The sequence below is a fragment of the Coccidioides immitis genome, assembly GCF_000149335.2.
Source record: "Coccidioides immitis RS genomic scaffold supercont3.3, whole genome shotgun sequence".
Taxonomy (NCBI): domain Eukaryota; kingdom Fungi; phylum Ascomycota; class Eurotiomycetes; order Onygenales; family Onygenaceae; genus Coccidioides; species Coccidioides immitis.
In genome coordinates, this window is record NW_004504308.1 from 3,029,223 (window position 1) to 3,038,435 (window position 9,213).

Genomic DNA, 9,213 nt, shown 5'->3' on the forward strand with positions numbered 1-9,213 from the left:
ATTTATAGAAGATGCAATTTACAGAGATGAACTATAGCATTCATAATCAGAAACTGCTTATAATTATAGAGTTATTTAGATATTGATGCTACTGGTTGAAAGACTTGTGAACATCAGCTCAAGTTCTTACAGATTATAATAGCTTGTGCTACTTCCAGACTGCTCAAGATCTCTTGTAAAGACAGGTCTGCTAGATACAAAGACTGACAGCCTTTTGATTCACAGTTAATCATATAAAAGAAATTAAAAATCCAGCAGATGGACTTTTATAAAGACCTGACTATATTAAGAAAACTGACCTAGATGATAAGAAGAATTGCAAGACTGCAAATCAACTAAGAGTAATGCTTGTGAAGAAGCAAGAGATCACACAAAAGTTAGAATTAACAGCTCAAGTTTCTCTTAATCAGAGAGAAAAGAAAGAAGATAAAAATGCACAACTTATCTTTATAAAGCTTCAGATTAAGATTAAGAAACTACTTGTAAAGATTATCTTGAAAGATACATGTAAAGTAAAGAAGATTATAATATAAATTTAGAAGATTAAAGATCTGATCTGTAAGAAGAATTCTTATAAAAAGAGCAGCTTTAATCTGTTGACATCACTGCCAAATCTACTGCAAAGTGATAACTATATAGCTGAGGTTCACAAAGACATTAAGGCAGGTACAAAGAAATTCACAATATGAAAAGAGAAGAAAAATATTCTCTATAGAAATAGTTATGTGCATCTCTCAGAATGAGGCTCTGTAAATAAAGCTGATTAGATATTATTATAATCTATCTCTTGTGGAGCATTTTGCTACAGCAAGAATATACAAGCTTATAGCTTACAAATACTTTTAATCAAGAATAAGAGAACTGATAAAGAAGTATTGCAAAGTTTATAGAGTCTGCCAGAACTTAAGAAGAGTTTACAGAAAGCTTTAAGAAGAACTATCACTCTTATTAATCTTAAATTATTCTTGAGAATTTATTAGTATGAATGTTATTACAAATCTTCTCACAAGTCTGAATTTTGAGAAGATGCAGTTTGACTGTATTCTGATTATAGTGAATCAGTTTACAAAGATAACTCACTTTATCTCTACAATAAAGAAGCTGACATTAGAGAAATTGGCCCATCTCTTTATTCACAAGATAGTAAGATTGCACAGATTATCTGCAAGTATAGTAACAGATTAAGAATCTCTGTTCATAAGTGAATTTTGAGGTGATTTAACTTATATCTTGAAGATCACAAGAATAATAAGTACAGTATTTCACCTGCAAACTGATAATCAGACTGAGAGACTGAATAGTATACTGAAGCAGTATCTGTAAAGCTATATTAATTATAATTAAGATGACTGGATGATATGATTATCAATAGCTGAGTTTGCATACAATAACTCACAACAGACTTTCATACAGAAATCATTTTTTTCAGCTGATATATAAGCTGAATTCACAAAACAAAATTCTTGGACTCTGATAAGTATAGTTATATGTGCAAGAATTCAAGAGATCAGGCAGAGATAATAAGATTACTCTGCAAAGAGATTAAGAAATTGCTTATAAAGACACAAGTTTATCAGAAGAAGTACTATAATTAGAAGCACACTATAAAAATCTTTCAGATAAGAGACAAGATATAACTTAATCTTCACAATATCAAGATCATACAGTTTAACAAAAAACTGGATTTATTAAGACATGGGTCTTGTAGAATTATGAAGAAAATAGGCTTATAAATCTACAGACTGGAACTGTCTTCAGATCTGTAAACTTATAATATCTTTCATGTATCTCTGCTCTGTAAACACAAGACCTGTGAAGAAATTGATAGCTCATCTTATCATAAAGTTTGTAAGATAGATAAGAATGAAAAGAAGTACTGAATCTGTAAGATAATTAACTCAAAAAAAGAGAATCACAAGCTGTAGTACAAAGTACATTGAAAAGAATATGATAATGAGAAGAACAAGATATGAGTTTCTGCAAGCAATGTCCATTCACTAAGAAAGCTACTCCAACAATTCTATAGTAGAAACCTGGACAAGCCTGGTTTGTGAAAGAGATGAATAGAGGTAGTGAAACTAGAAAATAGATTAAAGAGAGAAAAGATATAGTCAAACTGAACTGAATTCAATTAATTTCAAAACTGTAAAAATCATACATGTGAATCAGTGTGACAATGAACCTCTAAAAGAAATATATATAGAAAAAGAGTACACAAGATAAAAGATCTGTATTCTGGCAACTATATACAACTTGTAAACAAGATTGCCACTGACTTCTAGCAAGATATTTGTACAGTAACAGCCTTTTATGTGTGCTTGTGAGCACATAACTTAGTGCCTCACAAGAACACATGTAACTTCCAGCAGCTCACAAGCTAAGGCCTCTGGCCTTTACAGGTGCTGTTTATTTATGTAAGAGGTTTGCAGCAAATTCTTACAGATTTTTCCCTCTTGTAAGTCTTAGTTTCTCAAGATAGCTGTCTCATTAAAAATCTTCATAAGTAGAAAAACAAAAAACCTCTTGAGAAAAATAAAAATTTTCTCATAAGAAAAAGAGTACAGTCTCACTAGAGATGTGATATTAACACAACTCTAATAATATAACAGAACCCAATAATACAATAATATGTAGAAAGTCTCTATTGTTCTTGCTAGCCCTGTATCACTATTAGATAATGAATACTAGCTTAAGAGAGAGCTTTTTCTTGCTTTCTCTTTCTCTTCTTTTCTTCTCTTTCTTTTCTAGTCTATATTATCTTTATAAAGATAAGTGAACCTTTCAAGTACTGCTTTACATGAGAGATAAACTTGCAGAAGATCTCTGATATTCTGAAAGAAAAATAAATTCACTTCAATATTCTGTATGATTAACTGAAAGATTACAAGCTGATAAGTTCACTTCTGATTGTATCTTTGCTTTGTGTGACTATTTAGTTTTATCTTTGTATGAAGTTTAGTTTGTAAAGAGACTGATGCTTGCTAGCAGTTACTGCTAGTATACAGTTCTCTCTCTTCTTCTCTTATAACTTATCTCTACTTTTCTCTTTCAGAAGAATCTCTATCTCTTCTTTTGTGAATAAGATTGGGTCTTTAATAAGTAGTTATAAGAAGTTTGGGAAGTGTTTATAACTAACAGTTCTAGAGTATTGTTGTTCTCTCTTCTCTCTCTTCACCAGTTGTTATTATTCTCTTTACACTAGCTCAAGCTGTAAGTACTTCTTATAAGCTGACATTGATTCATATACTAATAAAGTTAGAGTCTTACTGCTCTGTCTTCTTCTTCTGTAATTGTTGCTCCAGCTCCAGCTAGAAATGTAAGTATTCTCTATCATATTTCAGTTTGTGGCTAATCTTCTTTAGATTGTTGTTGTTGTTTCTCCTGCACCAGCAGGATTTGTGAGTGTTATGATTTTACAGAGTGCTTGAAACTATCTAGCACTCTTTTTGTAAAATCAATAATAGTGATTCCAGACCATCTTCATTCAAATGCCACCAGCTACTACTTTTACTGGTGCATTATAAGCTAATCCAGTGATTCTTCCAGGCCTCTTCTCTCATACAGAGGCACAAGCTTTGTCTGCCCACAAAAGAACATGATGTTGTGAGCTTATTCAAAGATCTGTACTTATGGCTGGTTTGAATAATTTAAACTAGTTAGCTGTGTGTGCTCAGCTCTGCAAGAGAATTCTTATAACTTGAGCTGGAATCCAGCTATCATCTGAACAGAAGTGCTCTGTCTGCAAGAGAGCTCAGCAAGACTATAATAATATAGTCTTTACAGAGTGCATCTCTGCAGGCTTAAGTCAAAAATATCACAACTGCCTATACTGTAGGCACCTTGCTTGCTCTTTCCAGCAGTAAGATTATAGATAACTGTTACAGATCTTTGTAAAAGAAGCTGGAGACTTTAATTATATAGTCTTAGTTTAGTTTTTTCTTCTTTTGTTTTGAAATCAATTGAATTCAGTTCAGTTTGACTATGCTTTTTCTCTCTCTAACCCATTTTCTAGTTCTACTACCTCCATCCATCTCTTTCGTGAACCAGGCTTGTCTGAGATTTTACTATAGAATTGTTGGAGTAACTTTCTCAGTGGACAGATATTGCTTGCAAGAATCTATATCTTGTTCTTCTCATTATTATATTCTTTTCAATGTACTTTGTATTACAGCTTGTAACTCTCTCTCTTCAAGTTAATTACCTTGTGGATCTGATACTTCTTTTCATTCTCATTCATCTTACAAACTTCATAATGAGATAAGCTATTGATTTCTTCACAGGTCTTGTGTTTGTGGAGCAGAAATACATGAAAGATATTATGAGTTTGCAGATCTGAAGACAGTTTCAGTCTGTAGACTTGTGAGTCTATCTTCTCCACAATCTTACAAGGCCCATGTCTTAACAAATCCAGTTTTTTGTTAGACTGTATAATCTTGATATTGTGAAGATCAAGCCATATCTTGTCTTCCATCTGGAAGATCTTTACAGTATACTTCTGATTATAGTACTTCTTCTGATAGACTTGTGCCTTTGCAAGCAATTTCTTGACCTCTTTATAAAGCAATCTTATTGTCTCTATCTGATCTCTTGAATTCTTGCACATATAGCCATACTTATCAGAGTTCAAGAATTCTGTTTGTGGATTCAGCTTATATATTAGCTGGAAAAATGATTTCTGTGTAGAAGTCTGTCACAAGTTATTATATATAAACTCAGTCATTAGTAATTACATCATCCAGTCATCTTAATTATAATTGATATAGCTTTACAGATATTGCTTCAGCATACTATTCAGTCTCTCAGTCTGACTATTAGTTTGTAAATGAAATACTATACTTATTGTTCTCACAATCTTTAAGATGTGAGTTAAATTACTTTAAAATTCACTTGTGAATAGAGATTTTCAATCTATTACTATACTTGCAGATAATCTGTGCAATCTCACTATCTTATAAATAAAGAGATGAACTAATTTCTCTAATGTCAGCTTCTTTATTGTAAAGATAAAGTGAGCCATCTTTATAAACCAGTTCACTACAATCAGAATATAGTCAAACTGCATCTTCTTAAAATTCAGACTTGCAGGAAGATCTGTAGTAATATTTATACTAATAGATTTTCAAGAGTAATTTAGAATTGATAAGAGTAATAGTTCTTCTTGAAGCTTTCTGTAAACTCTTCTTGAGCTCTGGCAGACTTTACAGACTTTATAATACTTCTTCACCAGTTCTCTTATTCTTGACTAAAAGTATTTGTGAGCTATAAGCTTGTATATTCTTACTGTAGCAAAATGCCCTGTAAGAGGTAAATCATAATAATGTCTAATTAGCTCTATTTACAGAGCTTCATTCTGAGAAATGTACACATAACTATCTCTATAAAGAATACTCTTCTTCTCTTTTCACATTATGAATTTCTTTGTGCTTGTCTTAATGTCTTTACAGATCTTAGCTGTATAATCATCACTTTGCAGTAGATTTAACAGTAATGTCAACAGATTAAAGCTGCTCTTTTCATAAGAATTCTTCTTACAGATCAGATCTTTAATCTTCTGAATCTGTATTATAATCTTCTTCACTTTACATGTGTCTCTCAAGATAATCTTCACAAGTAGTTTCTTGGTCTCAATCTGAAGCTTTGTGAAGATGAGTTGCATATTCTTATCTTCTCTGTAGTTTCTTGCTCCTTCACAAGCATTACTCTTAGTTAGTTTGCAGTCTTGTGACTCTTCTTATCATCTAGATCAGTCTTCTTAATATAGTTAAGTCTTTATAAGAATTCATCTGTCAGATTCTTAGTTTCTTTCACATGATTAACTGTGAACCAAAAGACTGTCAGTCTTTGTATTCAGTAAATCTGTCTTTGCAAGAGATCTTGAGCAGTCTGAAAATAGTGCAGACTATTATAATCTGTAAGAACTTGAACTGGTGTTTGCAAGCCTTCCAACCAGCAGTGCTAATATCTAAATAACTTCACAATTGTAAGCAGTTTCTGATTATGAATGCTATAGTTCATTTTCATAAGTTGCATCTTTCACAAATAAAATTCAACTGGAACCCAGATGCTATTCTTTGCCAGCTATAATAGAATATCACACATTATAAAGCCAGATGCATCTGTTTTCAATCTGATCTTCTGTTCTATATCAAAATAGTGAAGCATAACAGCTTCTGCAAATGCTCTTTTCAGACTTATAAAGACTTTATAATCTTTCTCAGTCATGAAAGTGTTGGTTTCTCTTCTCATCTTTCTTTATGTGTGTCTGCTTAGCTTTGCTTCTCCTCTCTTTAGAAAAGTAGTCAGACTGCAGGCTATCTTAAAGAATCTTGAAATGAAGCATCTATAAAAGTTTGTAAATTCTAAGAAGATCTGAATCTCTTTCTTACTGATTGGCTCTGGCCAGTCAAGAATAGTGTTCATACAGCTCTTCTCTATAAGAACATTCTCTGATATTATAACATATCTAAGATAGTCAATCTTGCAAGTATTGAACTTGCACTTTGCCAGCTTGTAATAAAGGTCTGCATTCTTGAGTATCTTAAGTATTAATTTCACATGCTTCTTATGGTTAGGCTGGTATTCAGAACTGGGATGGGATCCCATTTCCCATTGAACCTGGTCCTGGTCCTGAATTTAAAAACAGCCGGGATCCCAAATATGAAATCTCAGTCCCATATCCCATCCCACTCAAGAGCTTGAGGTCCCATTTCCATCCCTATTCCAGAAATTATTTCCTGGTCCCATCCTCAAATAGAAAATTATGTTCCACATTCCATTTCAGCAGAGATGGTAGACTCCCATTTCCCATTCTGGCTGGATTTATAGTGGGACTGGAATGGGACCAGGATTCCTGGTCCCATTGTGTCAAATTTATAGAGAAGAGTCAAACTGATCAAATTTTGTGTGAATCATTATCAAATTTTATTACTTTTTTGATGAAGGTGGAACCTATAGAAAAATTAATTTGATTATCAAAAGAAACAAAGTATTAAAACTAACTAATAGTTAAAGCCAGCAAACAAACAGAAACTGTCTAAATAACAAGTTAATTATCATCATCATTATCTTTATCATTATTATTATTCTTCTTCTTTCTCTTCTTCTTCTTCTCTTACTTCTTCTTCTTCTTCTTCTTCTTCTTCTTCTTCTGCTCCTCCAGAACTGGCTTTGTGAACCAGACAGGGGCTCTAATATCTATCATTTGATGGGTGGAGACTCTGACAGCACTGGAGGAAGGCAGGGAGATGATAATAGACAGTGGCAGTAGTGGTGGAGTGGTGGCAGCAGTAGTTGGTGGAGTGGAGGCAGCATGCAGGCAGCAGATGGTGGCAGCAGGAGCAGAGTAATCAGATATATTAATCAGATTAAAATAGTTTGACCTGATTTTGGCACTGATATCAAGAATAAGCTTCATATCATCAGTATTGACTGTAACATGCTTATAGTGTACTATTGTCATAACAGAGCCTATATTACTCAGTATAATTATTAATATTATTGCTAAGAGTAATCTACACTCAAACAGAGTATACAAGATTGCTTCAGCTGTCTTCTAAAGTGACTCAATAATAGTATGTTGCCAGCAATATTCATGTTCTTGATGACAGAACAAAGTAATTTTCTGAACTAATTGCTGGAACAGAGCTACTGGCAAGATTAGCTTGATAGAGCTCTGGAAGTAGTAAATTTTCTTAATGGCATCTATTTTCATTAATTAGCATCAAGACTGTTATCAAAAATTATTACTTTTTGACAACACAAATAGAACTGGAGTTTCTGGTCCCATTTTATACTTTACTGATCCTGTTCCATATACAATATTGAAATTCTGATTCTATTCCATTTTGTCATGTCAGGTCCCGGGCCTGTTCTACTAGCTAGATTTTGATTCTGGTCCCAATCCCATTCCAATTCCAGTTCCCACAGAACTGTTCTAATATGCTGTTAAACAACCCAGTCCCATTTCATTAAGCTGAGCTTCAACCTGATCCTGTTCTTGGGATGGGAATTGGGACAGGAATCTGGAACTGGGACAGGAAATCCTGGAACCAGATACCACTCTACTTATAGTCTTTCTTGTGAGCCAAGTACACAACCACATTATCAAGATAGGCCACTGTAAACACATTCAGATATTTGCTAAGTGTCTTTGTGATATATGATTGGAAAGCTGCTGATATGTTTGTGAGTTAAAAAAGCACTATTAAGTACTTAAATAGTCTTTGTGAAGTCTAAAATACAGTCTTTCACTTATTTTCTTTATGAATTCTCAGTCTATAGTAGATGTTCTTAACATCTAACTGAGTGAATATTGCAGCTTCTGTGAGCTTATACAATACATCTTCAATCAGTAGTAGAGAATATCTATTCTTGACTGTTTTTGAATTCAGGTTGTGATAGTCTACACACATTCTTAGTCCACTATTCTTCTTGAATACAAACAGGATAGATGCTCCTGCAGATAACTTAAAAGACTAGATAAACTCATGAGTTAGAGTACTGCTCAGACATTTATAAAGAGTCTCTTGCTCAGCTTGTGAAAGTCTGTATAGTCTTTCAAATTCTGACTGCTTTTCTGGTTCAAGATCTATGGCCAAATCATCTTTATGGTGTGATGACAGTTTTCAAGCTCTCTTGTTACTAAACACTTCTGTAAGTTTGTGATAGGCTTCTGGTATCTGAAGGTCTAGATCTGCTGTCACCATCTGTTCTGATTTATAGAGAGTTATTATATAAATGGGCTTCTCTTCTTCCACAAGCTCTGAAAGATTAACTAGTTTAATATTTGTAAGTGAATTATGATATATAGTTTAGAACTCTAGTCTTAGTTTCTTGAAACACATCTTGAGATTGTATTGCTGCAGCCAGCTCAAACCCACTAGCATCTCATCTCTTATGTTTACAACCATTACTTGTTTATGGGACAACTGCTAGTTTCTCTGAGAGTTACAGACTTTAAAGAATATATTTGCAATCTCTTCTGCAAAGATGACATTTTTATAATCTATAGCAGTTTTAATCTTTATAAATATCTTGTGCATCTCTAGATCTAGCTTTGCAGCTAATCACAAACTGATTACTAGAGATTGACAGCCTGAATCTATTAGTGCTGACCAGATAATACTTCTGTTAGTTGGGCTTTGTGTACCTAGAATAATAGAAAGAAGAGCAAGAAGACTGTTCTTGAACAATTTTATTATATTAATTTTATTT